The sequence below is a fragment of the Dermochelys coriacea genome, chromosome 13 (assembly GCF_009764565.3).
Source record: "Dermochelys coriacea isolate rDerCor1 chromosome 13, rDerCor1.pri.v4, whole genome shotgun sequence".
NCBI classification, from domain to species: domain Eukaryota; kingdom Metazoa; phylum Chordata; order Testudines; family Dermochelyidae; genus Dermochelys; species Dermochelys coriacea.
The window spans coordinates 12807495-12834297 of record NC_050080.1 but is presented as its reverse complement, the minus strand read 5'-3'; the positions used below and the strand labels follow the sequence as shown (position 1 = coordinate 12834297).

The following is a 26803-nucleotide window of genomic DNA, read 5'->3' as shown; positions in this document are numbered from 1 at the left end:
TTATAATTAGGGTTTGTGGTGGAAGTGTTAAGACACTCAGTGGCTGGACAGCACTATTTACAGGGTAAGCTGTCTGCAGTTATATGCAAGCTGATGATATTCAAAGAAATGCATGAGATTCTTCAGGAAGTGTGGTGCTGGTGAAAGGTAACAGAGTGACTGCTCTGGAGAAGGAAGTCTATCCACAAAACTGGACTGCAGTGGAGCAAGCTGCCCTGTCTAGAGTCTTGACAATATGCCTCAGTCCTTATCTGTAGTGGTGAGATAGGCCACGGAGACTGAATTCCTGTCTGCTGAGATTCCCTACTAGGGGGACAACTTATAGTTTAGCTTTTGTGATGTGGACGCAGAGAACCAAACTGAAATTGACCAACTCATTTTACATTGGCCTCCAAATAGACATAAACTGGGAATGACTTTGGGTAACTGGAATGGGCTTCATCTGGTGTACATAGGAGTTCACTTCACTTCTCAACTTCTTTTCCTGTTTACGTTGAGTTGGAGGTGCCCCTAATTCTTTGCCATGACTGCCAGGTCATGGCATGGGTTTGTAGCTCTTGGTGTTCCAATGCTTTTCTCTTCAGACTTTTCTTAACAGAGTCTTTCCCTTGTATCCTGGGTCTTCCATGTCCTTTCTTGTTGTCTTCTTCCTCCCATGCTTTCTTTGCTGTTTGTCCTTCTCCCATTCTTATCATAGGTCCAGCCCACTTCAAATGTGTACTCTCCAGCCTATCACTGAAAGTCCCAAGTTCATCTTCCCCGTTATTTCTTCCATGCACAATCTGTCTACCCTCTCTTGCTTGCTATTCTCCTCAGTATATTATTTTCTACTTACCTGTATCTACTTTTCCTTCCTATCCATGTGGTCCATTGTTTCCAAACCATAGAGCAGGCAGAGACAAACATACAAAATATACCTTTTCCTTTCAGTATGTTACTTAATTGCCAATCCCATGGTACTCTGGTCACCTTTTTCACTGCCTCCCATGCACATTGAGTAGTTCTTTCTAGTTCTCCATATCTCTCTCTGATGGCACTAGGCATATTTCCCAAATACACACACATTTCTTCTGATTCAGCTTCTTTCCTGATATTTTAATCGATAGCTCTTCTTTCACCTGATCTACTTGCATAACTTCAGGGTTTTTTGTGTTTACCTTCAACCATGATCTTCAGACACAGATGCCCACTTGGATACCAGCAGTTCCTCTTTGCTCTCAGCCAAAAGGGCCAGACCATCAGCATCCATTAGTTTTTTCTGTGTCTCCACAGGCTTGGTTCTTATACAAAGTAACCCATAACTAGGATGAAAAGAAGTGGACTCAGCACACCGCATTGTCTCAATCTCATGGTCACCTCAAAATTCCATGTGTTGTTGCCACTTTAGCTCTTGACTGTCAACACAGCTCCTTTATCATCTCAATTTCTGACAGTCCCCCTTCCATCCATCTCAATACACCAAACACAAACTCCCATAGACTTACATCATCTGCTTTCTCAAAATCAGTAAATACTACATGGTAGTTACACCCTCCATTTATCATCCTCATTAAAACGTTTGTCTCATTGCAAGTATTGCACCTATGATACTCCTTTCCTTTCTACAGCCATGTTGCTCCTCTGCTATATTTTCCTCCAGCTTGCACCTCAACCTAGCCTCCAAAACCTTCTCAAGGACTTTAAGAGGCTGACTTAACAGGATGATGCTCCTAAAAGTATTGGAGGAGTTTGAATAATGCCACTATTGCCTCAGCTCCCATAAAGGGAAAATCCCAACCGTAATGCCCACATGGTAGAGGGTCGTAACACTGACTGACAGAAGCAAATACAAATCTGGGGCTGAGTGTTTGCCAGTATGAGCAGTTAACCCCAAAAAGTGCCAATGGTTAACAGGGCGGCTTCCTGAGAGCAGGAAATGGCTCTCAAATTCAGGTGGATCAACCGTGGAAGCTTTCAATGGAAACTGGCATAGGAGAGGGTAAAAGCAAAATGAAAACTGCTATAGGGGCAGCAAAGTGGGACAGCTCTAGTACCCTACTTAGCTCCCAAATTCTTTATGTAGTGTGGATTTTTTGCACTTGAGCCATTTAGAACATACTACTGCATTCCTTTTGGGCAACAGCAACAAATTGGTAAAGACTTGGAATTGTAACCTGGAATGTAGGTTTACTTACAGGTAGGTCAGGAGAGGTGGTTGAGGCAATAGCTAAATGGAAAATCTGTATGCCATGTCTGCAGGTGGTGTGGAGGCAAAAGTAAAATCTTGAAAGATGGATTTAAAATTTTTCAGTCTAAAGGGAAAAAAAATGAATGGGGTAGCTATCATCATGAGGCCAGAGATTGCTGAATGTAGAAAGAAGACGAGACTGACTATAGCAGTATGGCTGATGCTAGAAAGGAGGGATATGTATGATGTCAACGTGTGCTCAGTAACAAGGTAGACCTATGGAAAGAAGGAAAGCTTCAGAAATGAGCAGGCAGAGTTAGTGGTTATGGTTGAGAGCAGCACCTTGTTAGTGGTCATTTAAATTAATTATATTGGTAATGGACGTGCAATAGAAGGAGTGGTGTGTAAATTAGCTCTGGTAAAAGAAAGGTAAAGGGAGTTAACCATATCTAAAATAATTAACAGCACTGAAATGCACAAAGACTAGAGATGGACCCAAAATGCAGCATTCCCGGCACATATTATGGAGGCAGGTCTAAGCCACAGAGTTTGGATTCATAGGAGGCTTGGAGGAACTACTAGATCATCTAACCTGACCCACATCACACATACCATAGAATTTCACCCTGCGCTGGAGGGAATTAGTCTTCTCTACTCTACTCTACTATAGCTACAGCTCACTTCATCGGATGCATCACAAAAAGCTTATGCTCAAATAAATTTGTTAGTCTCTAAGGTGCCACAAGTACTCTTTTTCTGTTTGCGGATACAGACTAACATGGCTGCTACTCTGAAACCTATCTTCTCTACTATGTAAGCAAACACTATCAAGACCAATAATTTGTAATTGAGACAGAAATATTAACATCTTAATTACAATGCAACTATCTCTAAAGTTGGGGGCTAGTAGGAGGGCCTCAGTTCTGGTTTTGCCCCATCTCTAATTAGTGGTTACCATAAGCACTAACCAGCTCAAATACTCCATATGAAATTATCCTGCAAGGTACCATAGAAAATAGAAGCTTGTCATAAGAAGGGGGTGGGCAAACCTTGTGAAGTTTGAAGCTTTGTGGAACCTTGGGAAATCTCTCCTGGGTTTGCAGGTCTCACTACTCTGAGCTCACAACTCTCTTCTCCTGTAATTTAAAGCTTCTTTTTTTCTAAGGATGATGCAGTTTAAAAAAATGTTGTTTTAGCCAAAGGGCCAATACTACGATCAAAGAGTCCCTCCATAGTAGGCTAGTACAAGTGACAGGGTCTGTATCTAGTTTGTCATTAGATTTTTTTTTTCCTCTCTTCATTTTCCCCCAAAGCTTGAGCCAAATTTTTGAGCTTCTGTGTTCAGCTAGGTCCAAAATTAGGTGAGAGGATTTTGCCCATCTTTAATAATCAGAGAGCAGACCAAATTCATCTCTGCTTTAACTCCACTGGAATAGGTGGAGTTACAGCAAGTATGAATTTGGCCTACTACACATTTCATATCATTGGCCCTTTGATTTGCTTGTCTTTAACATGCAAAGGAGGGCTTCAAAGGTTTGTGGCTCAATATGACCTCAAGTTTAACCTTAGTTTTAATGACTGCTTGGAGGATGATAAACCACGCTCTTTGGGAGCACTGTCTTACGGCATGAAGCGTCAAAACCACTTGGCCAAATGTTAGAGTATGGTAAGCGTGGGCAGCCCGGGCAGCTGCCGTGGCAGCTGTCAGATGCATACCAGACAAAGCCACACTCCTGGCTGAAATTTGCAGGGTGGGGAGATGGAAGCACAACTTCAAGCAGAAATGTTCCTTTGATGAAGATCCAAAGCCAATGGCTGGTTCCTTTCAGGCTGTGCCTGCTGTACATTAGCTTGAGGGGACAACATGGATGTTTGATGCGGAGAGGAATCTCCACAATGATGGCACTAGAAGTCATTTATTGGTTGACCCACTGGCAGTCTATGGCAGAAGGTCAGTTCAAACAGACTGTATCCCTCCTAGAGAAAAAGGTCAGTCGTGGAATGGCAGGGACTGGATAGGACTCAGGCCTTGTAGAATCATAGCACAGAGTTAGAATTGATGGGCCATTTCCTTGGCTAGTATAAATTGACATAGCTCCATTGTAGCCAAGGCAGGGGTGGAGCTGGGATTGAGAATCTGGCTCTTAATGTTGAAAAGCGTGTTTCTTGGAGTCCAGTTATTATTCCCTGTTCCCCTCCTCCCCAAAAAAGAGTTCTGTGTATGGGACTTTTTCTGAGAACCGTGATGGCCAAACGAGGCTCTAGAAAACTCAGAGTCTATAGCATGACTTTATTACATGATTCTTAGAGGAAAGAAATCCTTGTCATAGTTGGTCAGGGAAATCCTGCCAGAACCATACTAGGGACAGTGTTTATGTTAAAGGACAAGGGATAGTTGTCAGGGAAGGAGATGCCTGAGGTTAGAAACTGAAAGCATGAGGGAGTCTTAGTCATATAAAACAGTCCAAGATGGAAAGTTCAGTTCTGGATCCAAACTCGGTTGTTGGAATTTAGGCATGTGGTTCAGATCATTACAGAGCTGGTCCCAGCTGTGACTCTCAGGTTCAGCTTGGATCCAAAGCTACCCAATAACTGGGTGTGCACAGATCTGGGGGTTGTACATGATGTGGGGAATCTGATTTCAGAAAGCATTGTTTAGCCCATGCATTATATACAGGAGGACCCAATGTTATGGCAACATCACAAATCACTCCTCTGGGGTCCACATTCAAATTCCAGTTCACTCTCAGTAGCACATATTTTATTATAGGGCTGTGAGAATGTCACCACGCATGAAGGGAAAGGCAGGAGTGAAGGTTAAAGAGGAAAGGTGAAGGTTAAATTCAGATATTTGTGGGTTTATGGAGCAGTTTGCCCTCAAATCAAAGCCAGGCATTCATGTAGAGCTATGTAAACAGGAGTATAAAGGCTTAAGTGAAGCTTGCTAGGGAAGCAGAAGCTCTAAATATGCTTGCCACTTTCAATTTGCTTTTGTTCTCTTAAAGCCTTGCACTTAGGTTGTGCATAGTTCGTTGTTGTTCTGGACTACATGACACATCTAAAGACAAAGGGAAAGAAGGATATGAACCCTGGGGAAGGACAAATAAACAAACCCTAGAATTCCCTTTTGTCTATTGAAGTAGGTTCTTTCTCTTAGACTCCATTTGGGCATTGGGGAATTTAGGAGTGGTTCAACCTCCCCAGGTTTGGCGCTTCAATTCAGATAGGCAACCAGGAGCTCACATCCATCTCTGAAGTTTCTATCCAAATTATTCTGAAATTCAGGAGAGTGAAATTAAACTGGAAATTTTGCAGAAAGAGATGATGGTCTGAACATGGGCTTAACTGAATTTAAATCCCCATTCTTACACTCACTATTTCCTCAGCCTTGGGCAAATCACTTCACTGCTCTGTGCCTCGCTCTCCCATTGTTAAAATGGGGATAATAATACTTATCTCTCTGGTGTGATTCAAGTGCTATATCAGTGACAGTTATTAGTGCTACTTTTCTTTCTTATAGCTACTTTTCATCTGAGGACCTCAAACTGCAAGAAAGCATCGCAGCATCCCTGTAAGGAAGGTATTTATTATTAAACTCTTTTTATAGGCATTCAGACTTGGGGACAGAGGAGTTAACTGAATTGTCCAAGGTCACACTACAAATGTGTGACAGAGACAGGAATGGAACCCAGTTTTGCTTACATTAGTGGTCATGTACTAACCCGAAAGGTCATGTTGTTGTTAGTCTGAAGATACCTGAAGTTCACAGAAATGTTGAACTTGTAGGGACAAAATAGTGACAGGAAGTTGAATAACAATTTCTTCTGCACAATTCAGATATTATGTTAAAAAACTAAACCATAGTAACATTGCCTATTTGGTGGGATTCATACATGGCACTGCATTTGTACTGTTGGTGCTGTAAATGGGGAAGGAGATTTTGAAAGACAAAAATAGTATAAAATCTCAGTGGATGTTAGGTACTTAAACATCTCCATTGTAATCTACCTTTTAGTGTGGCACCATTTGGATCTGCACTTTTGCATCTACAATAAATAAACGATCTGCATATGTATCTGAGTATTTGTCCTTTTGCCCACCAGATTTGCACGCACATTCAGGCAGGTGGAATTGTAAGTATTCAGATTTGTGAGTGCAAATTAGGGAGGCCAACCTTTTGAAAAGGATCTTCACATTCGCTGAATCTAATTGGCCACTGGTGTAAGTGGCCATAGTTCTATTGACTTCAGTGGAGTGTTGGCCTACTTAGTCTAACAGCTTGTCCCTCAGCAGCCACATCAGTAAAATTGTGCAATATAACACCTATCTCTTGGGATTGTTGTGAGCTTTAGTTAATAAGTATTTACACAATACTCGGATAAGAAGTTGAATCTAGATGCAAACTACTCAAAAACAATGGCAATACAACTGTATGCACAAATCCAGTAATTTCATGTGCGATTATCTAAATAGACACACTTGTGTGCAGAACTCCATAGTTAGCATATGCAATCACTATAACTGCAGGTTATATATATATATGTCTCAAAATCCAGTTACCAATGTCTCTGCTTGTGTGTAAACAAGAGAAACAATATTGGGCCTTCTCCACTGTCAGTCACCAAAATTCTGTTCCATCCTGCTGTAGATTAATGTCATGTTATTAATTATACTGCCCTGTGGGAGGGGCAGAAGAAAGAGCTACTTGTTGATCAAGATGCTTCAGGCGTAGGAGAGGAAACAATATCAGACAACGCTACACTGTTTGAAATGACATGCTGCTCTGTGAACAGGCTGCGGCAGGCAGCACCCGAAGGAGGTACAGCTTGCTGCAATTCCAGGATCAACCATTTCCAACCAAGGAAAAATGTGTCTGGGAACAAGGGATGGAGTGGGAGAGGGAGAAATGGTCACAAACAGATTGTGAAATTTTTAGACATACCCATTATTTGAAATGGAATCGTGATTTTCATCAGCAAATGATTCTTGGTTTTACAAACCAAATAGTCCAGTGTTTCTCAACTGTCAGGCTGTGACCTCCAGAGGGCTCACGAGGCAATGAAAATGTTATAAGGTAAAGTGAAGAAAATCTCACTCCCCAGGCTGTCTAACCCTTCCAGAGTATTCTCTGTTAACGTCTCGAAACACACACACAAATTGTGTACGGGTATCATTGTTATCAGAGATATTTTTTTACTTTGATCATAAAGGTAAGGCAGGGACTTATGAATATTTTTGACGTTGAATAAGAGATCGCCAACCTAACAAGGCTGAGAAACACTGAAATGAACAATTCGAAATTTGCTGCCAGGGAATATTAGAGAATTCAAGATCAAAATTCAACTTTTCACCAGTACTTGTAGCAGCAAAGCTCAAGCATTGGAATGTTCAGAGAAAATGAACAAGATCAAATCAAAATTCAGTTTTCAATTTGGCCCAATGCCCATAACCAGTTTGCTTAGCGGTGTGCTAAACAAAAGTGCTGTGTGTCTATTTAGGTTGTAGGTAAAAAGTGAAGGCAGTATTCATACAATGTGGGAAAATGCCTTTATATCATTGCTGCTTTAGGAAATTTTCATGACTGGGTGCTCAAGCGTTTTGGAAGAATACAAGGAGCTTTCTACCCTCCTTGCATGAGGCCAGCCACAAAATGATCTCTTGTGCAGAGGGGATAGGTTAATTATCAAAAGACAGGACAGGCACATCTAAGCGATTTGCAGGAATAATGGAAATAATTGCACCATACTAGAAATAAAACTGTACAAAAGGCTGATCCCTTGCCTTAAATGAGAGGCAGGGTACTTGAGTCTAGTCCTGCCTGTCGATTTTTAAACCATGGCCCATGGCCACTCTCCTCTTTAATATGGAGGTGCAGCCCACACAAACTACCCCCTGCCAGCATACAGTGCTCCAGTGGTCTTTGCTTTGCTCCAGACGAAGTACTGGAGTCTAGGAACAGTACTTTTAATGAGTGGCAGCTCTGTTTTAAGATGAGGTTGGCTGCAATGTGCTCCATTTTATATTGGTTAAGTTTGACTCTGGGTCCTGCCAGTTTCCTAACTTGGCCTTTGGTTGGACAAAGACCTGTATTTAGACCAAACCTCCAACAAAAATATTGATAAATCACTTTTTTTTTCTTTTTACTTCACTCATCTCAGGGGGAAAAAGAGAGGTAGAGAAAAAACTGGATCAGGTGTCCTTCATTAGCGATTGTTAAAAAGAGTAAAACCAGAGATCTCTGCAGTCACAATGGACGTTCTCTTTTACCAAGGCAAGGAAAGCAAACATGTTTGTGACATGGCACCTCGTTATGTTCAGTGTAACCTACAGAGCAGCACGACAGTAGCCAGAAATGAACTGTGATGGATTTACAGCGAGTTTAACCAGGTGCCAGATCAGTATGAACTGAAACACACTAAAGAAAGAGTAATGTGGTTAGCCAAATACAGATATTAGCAGAGCACCTTCTGGCCTCAGTGGAGGTGTCCATCTGCATCCGCCTGTTATTTCACACCTTGGGGAGTTTTTAATTCACCACGGATGGGGGAAAAAAGAAGTTATCTGGAAAATAAAGAGAGAGAGAGAGAGAGAGAATTTATCTCAGATCTCCAGCTACCTTTTATTTACCAAACAAAAAAAGCTTCCCTGTGTGATACATTTCTTAAATTATAGGTTTACTGTTTCCTGGCATCCTAATAAAGTCGAGATGAATGATGAGAGAGTCTGCTGGGAGAATGAGTAAACATCTCCTACTGTCTGGAATGTAAGTCAACTACTGTCTTATCCTTTGTTACAGGTTGTTAAGATAAAATTACCCTATATATCACCAGCACTGTCAATGAAATTAGAAAGAGCATTCTACCTCCCAGGTAGATTTTTTATTTTGTTGGTGGGGAGTGGAAGGGTGTTATTTTTCAGCTACAAAAGAGAAAACAAGAAAAATGTATGCTGAAGTGAAAACATATGGGATTGTCAATGGCAAATTTTGGATACTCTAGACGGGGCTACTTTGAGTTGGAGCAATGCGGGGAAGTGACCCAAACCAGAGATGAGCTAAAGCAAGAAAAGTAGATCAGATCTGATTCAGAATCTCACCAAAGCTTGGGTGAATGAACCCAGAGTTTTAGATTCAGCCCTTCCTTAACAAAAAACAGTCTTCAAATAAGCATCTCCTCTTCTGTTATCTTTAATGCTCGTTCAACTGAGGGGACTTGCTATGGAGCAAAGTATGCAGCCCTCGCTCAGGCTGATGGGCATTATCTCACACAAGCATTTCCACCGAGTGTGAGAAAGGGTTGCACAATGTAACCCTAAGGAGTCCATTACATGCATCCCTTCATTCTCTGGTGTTGCACAGAAATACAGGGCCAGAATGTGCGATCCTTACACAGGGTAGTCCTTTACTACACAGACAGTCCCACGGATTTCAGTGAGATGACATCTAAAGTAAAATGCTAATGAATGCGAGCAAAAGTGGCAGAATCAGGTCCATAGAGAGATTTGAGTTAGATCCTAGACTAGAAGATTAGGAGATGATGGATAGAATCAGGATGGAAGAAGGTCCAATGGCTCAGAGTTCCAGTTCAGTTCAGTGCTGCACTGAAGGAGAGTTGGCCAGGTCCATTTTCATTTCTGAAGCTTGTTGGGTTGCAGGAAGCAGCAGTTTGAAAAACCATAGGTAGCTAGCTACACGATCTGCTTCAATATACATAATAGCAGTTAGCCACTGCCAAATAGGATAGGTTCAGAGTTTATACGCTCTTCTAATTCCTCTGCCCATGGAAGGTATAATAGTCTCTCTCTCTCTCCCAACTGAAATCAATTTTTTCCCTCTACAAAATGGCCTTTTATGGACAGTTTTCATGAAGGTTCAGGTCAGAGTAAATATTGTATTTGTTTTTACAGAGCTATCTTAGTGGGACTCCCTAAATGACACAGCCAAATCCAAGGAGCTCCCCTTACTGTGACCCAAAAGGTGTTTATGTTTCTCCTCAACTTTTCCTGTTAGTTTTATAGGCTACTAGAATATACAGAAATAAAGCAAGTGCACAAAATGCCTGTCTTTCTTCCCAGACAGCTACCATCAATGTCGTTAGGGATCAAAAACCTTAGAGTTTGTGTAGTTCTGTCTCACACACACTGGGGAATGCAAATCCCCCAAGTGAGAATCCTGCCTAGGTGGGAACGTTAGAGAAGGAGCCTTTATTTTTAAAAGGGTAAATTGTACGATGTCCTCATGCATAGAACACTGATGAACTGAAATCTCATGATAGGGTTTGTTATGACAGAGAGGAGGCAGGAGAGGCAGAAGTTGGGACTCAGGGCTGGTTTCTGACATAGGCCCGGCAGGGGCAGTTTGGAGATTAGAGGTAAATTAGCCCATATGCAATGCAGGTCTGGGATTGGGCATGGTCTCCAGTGGAAGCATGACAAGGGAAAGCAAGATGGGGGTGAGGGGTCAGTTTTAGACAGGAAGATGATTCAGGAGGCTAGCACAGATTGGAGAATGGAAATATAGCCTTGCACTAGGCTAGTGAACACGTGAGCTGTTGTTTTTAATGGAAATTATTTGTGTGCAAGGATTTGAGTAGATTTAATGGAGGAGCAAATTAACTGGTCCTTGATAATAAAGACACTCATTCTTTCAGCCCATTTCATAATTATATTAAAGGCCAGAAAATTGTCCAGATGAGCAAGGATCAGAATAACAAAAACAATGATTGCAAATGAATTTGAACCAAAGTAAGCATAGCAAAAGAGGTAATAACAAAGAACAGCAGTAAATGGATCTGTAAAATTTGACACTCTAATCAATGCAACAAACAGGAGCTCTAATAACATCCCATGTCAAAGACCTATAGATAAAAATATATTATCCAGAGTGAGAAAGGATGTAGAGATGAGGAGGGAAGAATAATATTTTATAAGAGTAGTATTTGGGACCACAAATGGAAATTTCACCATGTTCCTTAAAACCTATGAGATTAGGAAAGAGGGATGGATGACACTTCTTACTGAACAGTGCCCCCTTCTAACTGTCTAAGGGAACAGCATCTAACTGGGTTTGGGGGCCCATTCTTGCGGGATTCTACAGGTATCCACCCATGATGCCAATGGAAGCAACAACAGTAAGAAGGGAGATGAAGGAAGGTGGAGGATGGGACTCTCAGAGAATGAGCTGGGCTGGTTTTTGCATGCAACAGAACAGGGGACGCACACACTTGGTGCATATGCGTGGGATGTCAGGAGTATTTTACAGTGATGTGAAGATTGGAAAGACAGAAAGCAGACCCTCCCTGGGGGCAGGACCTCTGATCAGCAAAGCTGCTAAGAACTGGACAGGGTTCCTCTTATGTATGACATGGCCACTCCTCCAGTGCCATCAGCCATCCAGCCTCATAGGATCTGAGAGCATTCTGTAGTAGATCAGGAAATATGGATAGCACTGATAGCTGTGGAAGGTCACGTAGATGCTCAGATGGCTTTTGGGTTGTGAACAGGGTTTCCTGTTGTTGCACGAGTCGTAGCGTGGCCTGCCAGGAGCCTGTTCTGGGGCCTACCTGATGGTAGTGTTCCTTCCCACACACTGACTCACCCACCAAGACGTTAGCCAGGAACATGTAGCACGCTCCACCCTTGCTTGCAGCTGTGAAGGTGTGAGAATCAGTGGCATCCACTGAGAAATAGCTCCCCTGGCAAAACTCAGAACCCTGCTGATCCAAGAGGCATGGGTCAAAGTTCATCCAGCAGACTTCATCAGCGTCTTTGGCTGAGGAGGCATGGAAGAGACACTGCTCCAGCTGCTGTTTCTCCTCCTCTGGGAGTCCTCAGGACATGATTTTCTGTCTGAAGTGGGGGCAAAGGAGAAACAGCCATAGCTCTAACTTTCTTTGTAGAGCTGGTTGGGAAATTTGCATCCAAACAGTATGCCGCTGGAAAGCGCCAATTCAATAGCACTGGCATTTTTTTCACAAAACCATCTGGCGTTAGATGAAATTTTGTTTAGAAAAAGAAATTGGGAAAAAAATGTTCGGAAAATGGACAGAGGTCCCACTTTGTCAGTTCCCGAATGACAAGTTTCAATGTTTTGTTTCAAATGACTTTTGGTTTTGAAGTTTATTGGATTAAAAAATTTTTTTTAAAATGATCAAAATCAAAACAACATATTTTGATTCAAAACAAATTAATGGTTTTTTTATTTCATTTTGCAAACCATTTTGAATTTGAGATTTTCCCATTTTGAGATTTTTTTTTCCCCAAAAAAATTCTCAAAACTTTTTGTAGCACGGGAAATCCATTTTCATACTAGCTGGATGGGTTTTGCTGAGGTGCTACAGGGAAGTTGAGGCCTAGACCCATAACTGCCCCTTTCCATGTTCCCCTTACTTAATGCACTGAAAGCAACATCCTAGGGTCCCAACTTGCTCCCACCAAATTGGATTAAAATTCTGCTATTCACTTCAGTTTGTGCAGGAACCAATTTTAATTTCCAAGGAGTTTGGACTGAGAACTCCATACCTTAGAGAGGAAACAAGGACCTCACCCACCAATGTGCACTAATAGCCCTGTTCTAGCACATAAGGATCCAGCCACCACTATGCACAATGAGTCACCTACCAACACACAGTGAGTAATACTCTATGTATCTTGTGTGCGGTGGAACTCTTTATTAATCTCTGCTTCTATTTTAACAGGGGAAATTTTCTAGCCCTTTTCATTACAGGGAGAACACTTATCACAACACATTTCCTAAAAACATGGCTTTTCCACAGTGCTCCTGCCAGAACTCTGGCTGGATAAAGACAGCCTTCTGAGCTCCACAGAGCCCATGCTGGAGGGATGCCCAGGCTATGGTCTCTGATAGCACTTGTTCCCCAACATGTGTCTCAGCAAAGCTTCCTCTTCACCCAAGCATGACGCTGACGCATGAGAATGGGTCTGTCACTAGAGCACGAGCTATAGGATTTATATAACAAGTCTCTGAGTGCAGCGCAATCTACAGGCCAGGATAGTAGTAATGGAATTCACACTCCCAGCTACATCAGAGGGCCATAAAAAGCAGGAGTCAAGTTCCCAAAAACTGAGCACAGCACATTTCACACCTGTGTCATTATGTCCAGAATCCTACCCCTGTGCTTGGATTCAGACTCTATCGGCCCAAGCCCACAGATCCTACTCCTGAAATCAGTGAGAATTTAGCCGCAAGATCAGGCTCTGAGCAGAGTTGGAGACTCATTCAATTGCCCGAGGGCCAGGATTCCCATTTCAGTATATTGACAGCAAGACTTCCCCTCACAGATTTTTTTGGGTCGTTGGCAATTTCAAAGTGTCAGAAAAAAAATTATTTTGGGTCAGACTGAAAATGCAATTTTTGGAATATCAAAAAGTAAAAAAGAAATCATTTTGGGTTAAACTAAATGTTTTGTTTAGGAATGTTTTGGAAAAAATGTAAATTTTTGAAAATAAAATTATAAGAAATATTGCAATGAACAGGTAGGCGTTTCAAATTGAAAGATGGAAACATTGATTTTTTCAGAATTTTTCTGAGGGGCAAAGAGTTTGACACAAACCATTTTGACATAAATTTGCAAAAATTTCAGCCCAAAACTTTCACCCACTTCTCGTCAGGCTCCCAGGCTGGCCTCCTGCCCCACTGCTAGAAGGCTTGCTCCTTTGCTGACCTGCTGTATTTTTCCACAGAGATACTCATTGTGGATCCTGTAAGTCATCAGCAGCAGCACGTCATCCTCCACATCATGACGTGAAAGAGGGCCTGGATACCATGGTATGCAGCTTCTGATGGTACCACCTCACGTCCTGCATAGGTGGGTCCCACCACCTGGATCCAGTCAGCAGGGTCTGGGCTGCAGTGCCCCTCAACAGGATCCTGCCATGTGAGGGCAGAGGTTTCTGTCTGTGTCCCTCAGCAGCATCCTAAGGAGATAATGAGGGAGCACAGTGATTCTCTCCAGATGCTGATTAGATTCTGTTGGTCAAACTGTCACCATTGAGTCATTTACATAAGAGGCGGGGCCATGAAAACAGGTGAGTGGAAAGCAGGCCGCCACTGGAGAGGGTACTTCTTCCTTGTCTCTTCATCCCATTGCTTCAGATATCTGGGATGCACTCTGAAGCGTTTCCCCTGGTGTTGGTACAGGCAGCTCTCTCACCTGTCTCAAAGGCAGTCTGGATTTGGTGGGAGACGAGCTGAGACCAGAGAGAGACACCCAGTGAGGATTTTTTTTATAGAGGAAAGCCAACTGCACCCCTCACATGTAGCCATACATGTGCTGTTGTCCAGTGGGACAACAACCTGGCCTGAGAGGAAAACCCCTTTTTCTCAGTGTGAGAGAGAATTCAGTTTTTGTATTAATTCAGTTCTGAGCCCAGTACTGTTCCTCCTTCTCCAGCACACACTGCTCCCCAGTGAGAACCCTAAGCTTGTTCACGGGCATCATTTAGTGGGAGATGCACAACTACACCCATCCCTTCTGCTCCAGCTTGGAGCTCCCAATTATATCCACAGCCCATAACCTTGCCATCAACCTTAATTCTGCTCCTGTATCTTCCTTATTAGCAAATCCACTGTCCCCACTTTCACTGCCTTGGGTCTACCCCTGCTCCAATCCTCCTCCAGGCTCTTTCTCCTCTTGCCTTAACTACTGAAACTTCTTTTTCTGCAACCTCCCTAAGTTCCTGCCAAGTCTCTCAAACTGGGAGTTTGTCTTCCATTGTCCTTGTGCCTGATAGTACACATCCTACCTTGAGGGGAAGTGGAGTTTCTGCTCCGGCTCACAGGTATTGCACAGCCATTGTACTTTTATAAAAGAACCATAGGAACTCAGTTCCAGGTTCTTCAGCCACAGTGTTCCCAATGAGCCATCCCTATGGAGGAATCATTCATTCATAGTCCCTTACGGTGCTTCCTACTAGAAGAAGCTGGGACGGTAGCAAGTACAAGTTCCTCCACAGGTAGTGAGTGTCCTTGTACCACTTGTTACTGGGCGTGGCTGGAAATGAAGCACATCAGAGCCAACACTGCTGTACTTTTCCCTACAGTACCTCCTTACTGAGAGAGACTGGCACAACTAGCTCCTCCATGGCTGGCTCTTCTGCACCAGTCCCTACAGCACCTCTTGCTAGGAGATGCTGGGACTGGAGTAGCTGAGAGCTCCTTCATGGCTGGCCTTTATCCCTCTACACATGCCAGTCCCCCAGTGGAACACCATTCCCCACTGTGCCCCTCTTGGGATTCCCATTCTCCTGGACTTCAGGACTCACTCCTACATGTTCTGCCCTGAATAATGAATTCCAGCCCTGCCCCTCAGAGGCCACATTTTCCTGAGTGGGGAAGGAGAATGCAGAATTCAAATTCATTCAACCCCAGACTTCTTCCTTCTCCTTTACCCTTACTTGTCCCCAAAATCCTGTTCCTCTGCTTGGACCCCAACCAGGCATTGGAGGGAATCAAAACTGTGCTTTCTGTCCCAAAACTTTCTGTCCCATGAACTTGCCACTATTCCATACAAAGCCTCTCCATCCCAAACACCTACCACACATGACTGGATGGGAGGTGAATTGGCCATTTTCTGTGCAAGGATCTCCTGCAGGGTGTTCCCATGGTTTTCTTTTGGTGAGGAAGTGGCTTTACTCAGGAAGCCAGAGAAGAGTCACACGCTCCTCCTGCATTTAATGTCTGTTTCTTTCCATGTCTCTTTGAATATGGACATTCTACTGCAAGTGTCAGGGGGCTTAGAACTTTGGGGTGTCCCCTCCTCCAATTGGGGGGGTTTAATGAATATTCATGAAGGCAAAACTCCTCCCATGTGTTAGGTATTCACTGGGCTAATGCCATCTGACCCTTGGTTCATTTCAGCTAGCCTATCTATTCTATTTTCCCTCTCTCCTTCCTTTCCCATCACTGCCACTAGAGGTGACATCAGTGGGGCCAGGATTTTTTAAATGATTGAGGCAGCATTTCCACTTCTGTTTTGAAAATTGATTTTTTTTCAATTATGAAATTGGCAGATTTCAAATTTGTTTTGAAATCAGAACAATGATTCTGATTTTTATTTTATTTTTGAAATTGAAATATTTGGGTTTTTTTAAATTATTCTGCAGAATATTTGGAAAATTAAAAAGGCAGTTACCAAATGTGGTGGGATGGAAAATGCTCTTGAGTTTGCAAAACATTCTGCAGAAATGTTCTTATTTCTCCACCAGCTCTCAGGCTGCCCCCACACCTACCCATTGGTGTTAACGGAAGTTATCAATGTCAGTCACACACGCATAGCTGGGAGAATGTACTGTAACAAACTATAGTTTTACAGTTTTCTTACCATGGAGTTTCCAATGCTTATCATGACAAGAAGAAAATAGCTCTGTTAATAAAATGCAGTTGGCCTCTTTCCTTGTGAATTTCATCCTCGTTTGCATAGGCAAGGCATCAAGCATGCAGGCCTGCAGCTCATAAAACTTCTTTCTGGCTGCACTCAAGAAGGACCTCCCAGTACAGGGCTTAAAAATGAACTAGCAAAAGAAAGAGAAAGCAGTCGGGATGGTTTTTACCATGTATAAATTATGCATATTCCCTTTAAATACATCAGACAATTTTTACAATGTTCTTCAGATCCAAAGCAGCATTAAGAAATTATGACTTACCAGTGCATACTTTGAATCACTTGTATCTGCACTTAGCGAGCAACCTTAATTAAAGGACAAGCTCCTGTTTCAGAATATGATAGGTCCACCAAGCAAAATAGAAAGTATTTAATTTTCACAATCCTACCGCCTAAACCCTCTGTAATGTGCCAATACAGGCTAGCGTAAAACTGATGTTTGTCTTTATTTAATCTCAGACACACACACACAATCTGCAACCTGAACTGTGTGCAGACATGATGGGTAAAAGTGCAGCCTGACCGCATAAGTATTATTTTATAAATAAGGTCCGTTTGTGGTAGTTAATTGGATACACATTTTGCTAGATTCATGGAACGTTAAAAACTATCATATCCAAATTGACTGAGTTCACATTACATCCCCCAAAGTACCAAGGGCATTTGCCTGCAATGTCAGACCTTGGGTTCAGAAATTTAGCTTGGGGACCTTTTTTAAAGTACATTGCTTTTTTGCCCCCCTATTAGAGATTGAGATTGATTTAGTGTATGTTTAATGGTTCCATAAATCACTCAACGTGCCCAACTCGCATGCAAATGTGTCCGTCCCCCCCGCAAAAAAAAGTTTTTAAGGAAGCAGATGCCTTGTTCCTGGAACCCATTTGCCTTGCTTGCAATGCATGTATGAAACCACCAGTTCAAGATCTTCCTTATTAAAATGTTCTGCTCTCCCTGATTTGAATGTTGGTCATTTTCTCAGGGATTGCTTTCTTACTATGCTGAGTTAAACTGGAGCTTTTCCTCCCTCTGTGCCCATTGTGTCCTAGTGCCTTGTAGATTTGTGATAAATAAATTCATTGTGGATGCCTGCAGTTCAACATTAAGGAAAAGAAAAAGCACAAATTAAATTGCATTCAGTCTTGTGAAGATCGATGTTGTGTAAAGCAGTGTGCTATCTAATGGCGTAGGTCATTTTTCATTACCCCACTGAGGATGTAGCTCAAAGCAGAGGATTATAGAAACTCATTTCCTTTGGTAAAAAAAAAAGTTCATGTTCAATAAACCCAAGAGCTATGATGCAATGTGGCCCTCAGAACCTTCAGAGTATAGCTGTTAATAGCTTCCTTTCCCAGGACGCGGTTTACCCCGCTCACTTATCAACTTTGATGCATTAGTAAAAGAAAGTATCAACCCCTCATAACTCTCAGAAATGATACAATACATCACTTGAAAGTAAGTGAGGATCAACACATTGTTAACTGTTTGATCTCTCAAGTCAAAATTAATGATAGGTGTTTTGCACAAAAACAAAAATGAATGTTAAAAGCCTATTTACGTTAACTAAAGACATCCATACAACATCAGGGTTGAATTGGAGGTGATTTCCTGCAGTGCAGCTGTTATAAGTTTATCAGTCTGCGGGTGGCAGTAACCAGTAATTATAACCAGATTGCAGGAGGGGGAGAAAGAACTTATTTTTAAATAGCAAATGTAACTGATCAGCTAACTAGGAAAGCTGGTGGTGAGTTAAGAGGGCACAGTAATACTTACTAGAACTTTGACAAGACTGGAGGAAGCCGGGCTTCTGTATGTTTAAAGGAATGGGGCAACTTGGTAGATTTAACTGTTGGCCAGTTAGAAACCCAGGCTCATAATAATTAAGAGCAGATCTTTGCTCTCTTGCGCTCTCTCAACATTTACACAATAATGATAGTTAATAAGTAATGGCTTTAAGAAATGACTTCAGCTTTCTCCATCAAGACATTGCCACAGGCTGTTGACGAACTTTTAGCTCATTCTCTTTTGACACGGGATGGAAATGTCTGAAAGTTGGCACATATTTTAAACAGAAGAGTGATTGAAAGGATTCCAAGAAATATCTCTGAAGAACTAAAGTGAAGTGCTATATTGCAAGATAATGCCCCTGGACAATCACAGTCTGTTAGATTTTAATGCATCTTGAATTACTTCCATCCGCAGCTAATCTGACTACTAGAAACACTCATTTTTGCAGTACCCTCTAATTTTTTGGATTGTGTGTGGGCAGTATCTGCTGGTACTAATATGAATGTTTCCTGGATGGAATTAGAGAAAACAAGACAAGTTTCAAAGCATTGTCAAGACTTTTGGAAAAATGGGAATTTAGTAACGTTCTGGGGTAGTAGGAAACTGTGCAGATCATGTAGGTTCATTCCAGATCAGTATCACAGAACGATAGAAAGGAGAGTTGGAAAAGTCCTGTTAGGTCATCTAGTCCCTGGGAGCCTATTTAACAGTCTGTTAGATCTCCTTGTTCTTATATTTTCCGGATACTCAGTACATCTTGTGCAGGGCTTCAGGCACTTTGAGTAAATCACAGTCCAAGCTGCAATACAGCAATAACTGGCTTCTCAGCTTACATACCCTCCATTTTCAATTTCTTTGCCCTAGACACACCTGATGGTTTCTATAAATGGATAAATCAGGCCAAATCATTCAAATCAATTTAAGACCCAGCTGGAGCTTTCTCCCATCCCCAAATTGAACCAAACATGAGGTAACATTTTTGGTAAAGTGTGTAAAAATAGTTCCTACTAATGTACCCACAGGCCCTGGCTCCCAACCTACTTCTCCACCTTACTACTTTTGCTATCATTTTCTTATGTTCAAATCAAACGGTGAAGCCTGCAGCAGGCATTTGATCTTAATGGCGTATTCTATGGCAAGCTGGTAGAAAAAACGTAAATTTGATTTCAGCAGGAAATTTTGGAAAAGCAAAAATTGGGTATTTTTTCCAAAATTTCTCTTGAAAATTTTTGTTTCTGATAAAAAAAAACAAACCCAAACCTGAAATTCTTAATTTTTGACAAGTATTTTTGATTAAAAACATTGAAAAAACAAAAATACATTTTTATAGAAACTGAACATTTTTACTGAGACATTTTCAATTTCCATTTTTTTCATTTAAAAAAATCAGAAAATGTTGACAAAATTGAACAAGTTCATTATGGTCAGAAAACCATTTTTCATGGAAACAAATGTTTTAAAGAAAAAATGTCAGCCAGCTGTAATTTGCCGCTCCCCAAATTCCACTCCGCAAAAAAGCCGCATTTCACTAAGCTCCAGATAAAACATATATTCCTAGAAATGTGTGGGCTAAATTCTACCATGGCATAAGTGAGAGCTACTCCCAGGATTTTCAGTGGAAGCTGATCTTGATACAGGCTGAAGGAACTTTAACTGGTATAACAGCAGAATAGCTGTACCTCTCCCTATGTCTCCTGAGCTCCACTCAAGAACGTAAAAGGCTAAATGTCTCTCTGAGGCAAGAGAGAGTCAAGAGACGGGAAGAGAAGACCTCAGGATAAGCAGCTCCAAATGGAGTTTGGAAGCCAAGGTTTATGTTTGTTTCCTGCTTTAAGGTTTGTTACTTGAATTAAGAATAAAGGCAAATCCCTGAAAAAGGGAGGAAAGGAGAAGTTTGGACAATATCCATTTGTGTTTTGTGTTAGGAGTGAGATTTGGACATCATCTGTTTGTACATCTGTTTAGTTCAGGGCTGAATTTGGTTCATTGTGTCTCAGGCATAAAGCAGCATTAGAATTCCATCGTACATGTGGTCGTTAAACTAAGAAGGACTGGCCCCACTACAAGCCCAAAGGTAGCATAGGTGAAATTTCCATATATTTGTTTAATATTTATACATGCCACGATATGAATACAAACCCTACAACCATTGCCTGGAAAAGACACATTCAACAAGGAAATGTCACCCACTCAGTCAGCATAGCCATTCTCCATACTATGGGGTTGCACCAATTTGAATGAGCATAAAGGGTCTTATTATCGTTTATGCTATGGCCCCTTTACACCATTTTGGCAGCATAAAAAGACCTTACGGTAAATGAAGATCAAGTCTATTGTTGTCACCATTTAAAAAGCTGTCATTCACTAATGCTTACTTACCCAGAAGTCTCTAAAATATCATATATTCCCCCATCCTTAGAATACCAATTATTGCAGTGGCTCTGACACTTCAGCTTAATAACTGTTGGCAAATGTTGACTGACCATGACCACTGTACCAGCTTCCTTTTCAGTAAAACTAATAAAAATGAGACGACCCAATGGCCATCTCTACATTTGGGAAGCACTTGTGACTGAGCTTGCCAGGCTACAGAATGTGACACATTTCAAATATCTGGAGAAAGCAATTTAACAATTTAAATAACAGAGAAAGTATCCTCATTGGCTATTGAGGACCAGTGGAATTATTGGACTGCAGCCAAATGGTTTGGAATGTTTGAGTGTGTCTGAATTTTTCCTTCCAAATGCCACTGTTTATGTGACATATTCCAGGGAGTGAGGTTATCACTGTGAGAACTGTACTAATCAGGACCTACAGACAGGGGCGCTGGAACAATTTGTATAGTGGGGGTGCTGAGAGCCATTGGACCAAACTGTAAACCCACTATATGATGGAAACCAGTTCAAGCTCGGGGGTGCAGCAGCACCTCCAACACTCCTAGTTCCAGCACCAGTGCCTAGAGACACTTGACGCTTGGCCTCCTGGCTAATTACTCACCAGATGGATGTAGTTATTTCTCACCAGGCTCCTGGCTTATTGGGTGTTAGTCTTTCCTTCTTAAATGGCTTACAGTGCTTTTTGGTGCTACATGATTGATTGTCAGCAATTTCATACTCACAATAGTGTCCAATAACTGCATGTTCTGACTTACTACACACAGTACTGTACTAATACTTTTGCACTTACAATAGCATCTTTCGTCAGATAAACCCAAAGGGCTTTAAAACATTAAGTAAATAGCATAGTCTCCCAATGTCCTTGTGAAATGGGAAAGTATTGTTACCTTCATTTTACAGAGGGGAAACTGAAGCACAGGGAGGCAATGTGTCTTGCCCATACAGTGCATCAATGAAAGAGTCAAGACCAGAACCCAGGTCTTCCTTCTTGTCTTCTTGCTTAACTTATTGGATTCATAAACACCATGCTAAAGAAGACTTTTGTGAACAGGTGAGGTGTTGCTTGGTGCAACAGCAGTTTGTATAAGAGCACTGGAAACACTCTTTCTATTGTATTCATTATCTGCTGAAAGGGTATCTGGGATTTTCACTCTTTATACTAACAAAACTACAATTTAAAAAATAAAAAGTAGCTTCAGGCTCTGGAAAAGCTGGAGTAGGAGGAGTAAGCCAATCCATAGTGCACCTAGGAGTAAGCCAATCCATAGTGCCTAGGAGTAAGCCAATCCATAGTGCACAATAAGACAGGCATTGGGAAACATGGTGAACAAATAGTTAAGCAGTTCATAACCAGAATACAACTGACACTCCATCTCCCTAGACCTCAAAGTACTGAACTCCTAAATGTGGAATCCAGATGCAAAAATGACAAAGACCTCATCAAAGTAACCCTAATCATACAAGCTCTGGATCTAAAGGAAAATGAGGAAGCATGCAGTAGGCTGATATAGAAGTGGGTGAAAGATAATGCAGCCCACAATCATATTTTCTGAGAATATAAAAGAAAAGGACAGTGTGACTAGTGTTAGCTCCAGCTTTCCAAGGTGCGGCCCCAACCCTACAAACACTTACACATGTGTTTAACCATGTGATTAATCCCACTGCCCTCCTTGCAAGTTTGGGACCTTAGCACTTATCAGAAAACTTTGCAGGTGAATATCTCAAGAACAATCCTGGTCGTAGGTCAGCAAAGGGATTGTAAGATTTGCCTTTACTAGTGGCAGGAAAAACCATTTCTCATGGAATAACAGTGACTCCCATTTACCTAGTGTCTTTTACTAAAAAGTATCCCAAACATATTACTAACCATAAAAAGAGGAATTATTGCCACCATCACTGAATGCACTGACAATGAAGATGAACGACAGCAAAGGCCAGATTTTCAGAAGGTTAGGTATGCAATTGTGCCTGTTGAAAAGCATGTGCAATTCCACATATAATTCTCACATAAAATTACCACAGAGATGAATGCAAATGGCTGAAATCTCCATTCACTCAATTGTTGCAAATTAAGCATACACAACCAGGTGTGCAATTACACATGCAACTATATGCTTAAATTCTGGCACCAACTATTCAACAATGCACAGCAACGTAGGACAGGGAGTAAAAAAGAAACTACATCCAACTAAATCTACAAAGTTAATTTTAAGTTGGGAGACTCTAGTTACCCCAAGTGAAATTTAGCCAGAATACTGGGGCTGGCATCCTATTCTTGCAGAAATCTGGTGACCTCTTTAATGAGTTGGTCAGGACCTCAGCTTTATTGCTTTTTCCAAATATGAACTGATCCAAACCTGAACTGAAACATTAGCAGGAGTGTTGTAAGCAAGACACAAGAAATAATTCTTCTACTCTATTCAGTACTTATTAGGCCTCAACTGGAATATTGTGTCCACTTCTGAGCACCACACTCCAGGAAGGATGTGGACAAACTGGAGAAAGTCCAGAGAAGAGCAACAAAAATGATTAAAGGTCTAGAAAACATTACCTATGAGGAAAGATTGAAAAAAATGGGCTTGTTTAGTCTGAAGAAAAGAATACTGAGGGAGACATAATAACAGTCTTCCAGTGGGTAAAAAGTTGCTATAAAGAGGAGGGTGATAAATTGCTTCTCTTAACCACTGAGAACAGGATAAGAATTGGCTTAAATTACAGCAAGGGAGATTTAGGTTAGACATTAGGAAAAACTTCCTGTCAGGGTAGTTAAGCACTGGAACAAATTACCTAGAGAGATTGTGGAATCTGTTCTTAAAAAACACCAATGAAGGAGGTTAGCCAAACACCTGTCAAGGATTGTCTAGATCATACTTAGTCCCACCTCGGTGCAGGGAATTAGACTGGATGACCTAGCAAGGTCCCTTCCAGTCCTATGATCCTGTGATTTTTGAAGTTCAAATCTCAGCTAGCATTTCTTTACCATTGTATAAATTATTGCAGTGCTATGCACTTACTAGTACTCACCACCCTGTCAGAGGGCAAACTACACCTTTAGGAGATTTAATTTCCATCTTAGACCTGTGCTGATTTCTCCCATTCCCTCCAGATCACATGACTAAGGGCTAGCAGCAAAGCCTCCTGGGACAAGGTAAACATGATAAAAGGCAGATCCTGGCACGCTTAGCAGCAGAAGGAGATAACAGTAATGGTGGTTTTCCAGTGGCTGGGCAAGGATTGTTGGTGATTTCTTGCTGTGAGGGAGCTGGACAGACCACCTGGGAGGACAGGAAGCTCTACAGAGGCTGGTGTCTGGGCTAGGCCTGGTGTTGTTCCCTGCTGAGAGAGAACTTGGAAGGCCAGATGTAAGGCCTGGGATGCATGCCTGCTGGCTGGCAAGGCAATGTAGGAATTAGCTCTGGCAAAAAGTGGAGGGAATGGAAATCTGGAGGTGGCTGTAGATGGCTGTTTCATCAGTTTTCTCCTTGGGGCTAGAGTATGTGAGCCAGAGCCAGGGCCTGGGCTCCCTTATACATCAGCTGTCCTACCTGGAGGAAGGGAGCTGATCATCACTAATGAATGAGGGGCAAAGCACTGTTGTAAATCCCTTCCAGCTGGGGCTGAAGGTTGGGACCCTGAACAGAGGACTGTACTGAAGAACCTGGAGTCATGCACTGAGGGACAAACTACTACTGAACGGCTTAGCCTGTAGCGGGCAGAGGTTGCTCAGTAGAGCCCAGTTCTGAGGGATGAAGGCTGTGCTTTGTTGAGGGACAAAGATTTACTGTGTTGGACTTTATTTACCCTGGAAGTGGAAGGACTTTCCCTCTATCTGGAGGGCCAAACCACTAAAATTATCTACCTGAATCATCCTACCATGCTGGGAAAGACTCTGAAGCTGACAGAGCTGGAAGAAGCTGAGGGATGGTTCTGCACCTGATTTTGGAGAGGTAAGCTTTATCTTACATGCCCCCATTTTTAAAAAATTACATTAGTTTAAAATAACTGCCCAAAACATCACAATAACGCGAATGGAAGCTACAATGCTGTAAATTACAGCAGAAATAGTATTACAAGACTGAAACCAGGAAGACAAGTGATAAAACGTTGTGAGGACAGATGTTCTCATGGCACCTTCAGCTAACCAGCAGCAGGGTATCCTGGATGAATTTCTGAGGCTCCTGTGTATAACTGGGGCTGTGACCCTGCAATCTGATGGCTCTGTTCTGATCTGTCAGGATCAACTTGCAGGATCAGGGCCTTGGGTTGAAATATCACAAGAAACAGGCTTCCTATTGTGACTGTTAGTCCAATTTTGCAGGCCAGATAGGCTCTCCAAGGCAATTAAAAACCTGCAGTTGTGTGACTCTTAAGGAGGCAACGAACACCTGCTCTGGAGAAGGGATGTGAGGTGAAGCTCCATATACCAGGGAAAAGGCACAGAGAGGTGGAACTGGTCAGGAATCTTAATTTTTTGACATTTCACGCTGTCAAAACAACCTTTTTTTTTTTTTTTTTTTAAAATAAAATTTCAAATTTTGAGGAAATTGCCCTATTCCCATGACAAATTCTGTCTATGAAATTAGTTTTGGATCTGGAAAACTTCTGCATGGCAAAATTCCAAGCAGCTATAAAAAGAAGGACCACTGAGGGCCATTCTGGGACAAACCACCAAGCACTATGGGAGCCTCTTACCACTGAATATCTAACTAATAATGGGCTGTTCCATGCAGATTGTCAGAAAGGTGGAAACTCCCAGCTAAGAACTGTGTGACATGGTCTCTATTGTTGTCTTTTCATGTTGTACCTTTCTTGGACCTCATGAAGTTAGTGCTACTGCTGCTTTCGCAGTCAGGGATACAGTGCATCTCTGCTAGTGATTGAGTTCACCTGGAAAGACTGCCAAAAAATGTGAGCTGAAAGCACAATGTATTGTGGGTGATACTATGGAAATCTCTCTTTTGCGGTAGTCCAAGGTAGTCAAAGGTGATGAACATGACTTCATATCCACTGCTTGGGCACGACTAACTAGTTCAATGCACTTCCCATGTCTGCCATTAATCTTCAGACGTAATGACTAGCATGGTATTTTCCATTTCCAGGTCTTGTTTGTACTGGCCCGGTTTAAAATACTTTGTGTAATTATAATGGTTCTTACAGTCAAACTGCTAGGGCCCTGTATGGTGTCTGGATGTTTCTTCTTTAGCTAGCAATTTCAGTAATGACCATAATTCATATAATCTGTCCTTGTGGCATTGTGGTTTGCAGAAGTATAGGGGCTCTTTCTGTAATTTAGCCATATCTATATATAGCTCCATGGCTATCTAGATATTCTAAATGTGTCGCTTAAAATAAACTCTACCGAGAAATTCCACTCCCGTCACCACAAGTGTTTTCTGATGGTGCCTCTCTTTATGTCAATGGAATCAAGTAAATGGTTTAAGAAAATGAAAGGATCAGAAGGGTAAAATCTCAGGAAATTAGCCTGATCTGTTACCTGAACTAGTTATTTCTCTCCAAATAAATCACTGGGCTTGTTTCTTCAGGAGAACAACAAGAAAATTCCCATCCCTAAATGGCCCACTTACTGCTCTGAGTGTTGTGGGCCTGTTTTTTTTTCCCCCCAAAGCTGAGGAAACACAGACAGAGGAGGGGGATATCAGGGCACCATTCTCATCAGGAGACTATGAAATTTAAGTCCAAGAGGGGGCAACTGTGGGTGTCTTGGGGAGAAAGGGGCTCTTTCTGGAAGAGACTTGGCTCTGGTTGAATGTGAACTTGCAAGCAAACCTGTGTAGAATGGACCAATGTCAATCCCTGCAAAAAAGATACAGGATGGTTCTTCCTGCCACTTGTGTGTTAAGGAAGATTTGAGGGCAGGATGGGGATTAGCAGCCTTCCCTGAAAGATAGGGAACATAGCAATACAGAGGACTGACTCCATAAGTGCAAGCCTACAACACTAGGCCCACAACTGTGCTGCATTGTAAGCAAAAATGGGCCAACTTTCTAGATTCACAAACCAACTTCATACTGAATATGGCAAATCCTTATTCAATT

General features: G+C 41.9%; 1 long non-coding RNA gene across 2 annotated transcripts; it reads right to left on the bottom strand.

Moving 5' to 3' along the window:
• Positions 1–10504: 10504 nt before the first annotated feature.
• On the bottom strand, positions 10505–23901 carry LOC119841909. Of its 2 annotated transcripts, XR_006275301.1 has the most exons (4): positions 23772–23901; positions 16507–16696; positions 13849–14374; positions 10505–12013 (listed from the first exon to the last, which is right to left on the bottom strand). It is a non-coding gene; the product is annotated as an uncharacterized LOC119841909 (long non-coding RNA). The 2 variants fall into 2 exon arrangements; XR_005288645.2 differs by lacking the exon at positions 10505–12013 and having other exon boundaries at positions 12509–14374.
• Between the last annotated feature and the right edge of the window lie 2902 nt (positions 23902–26803).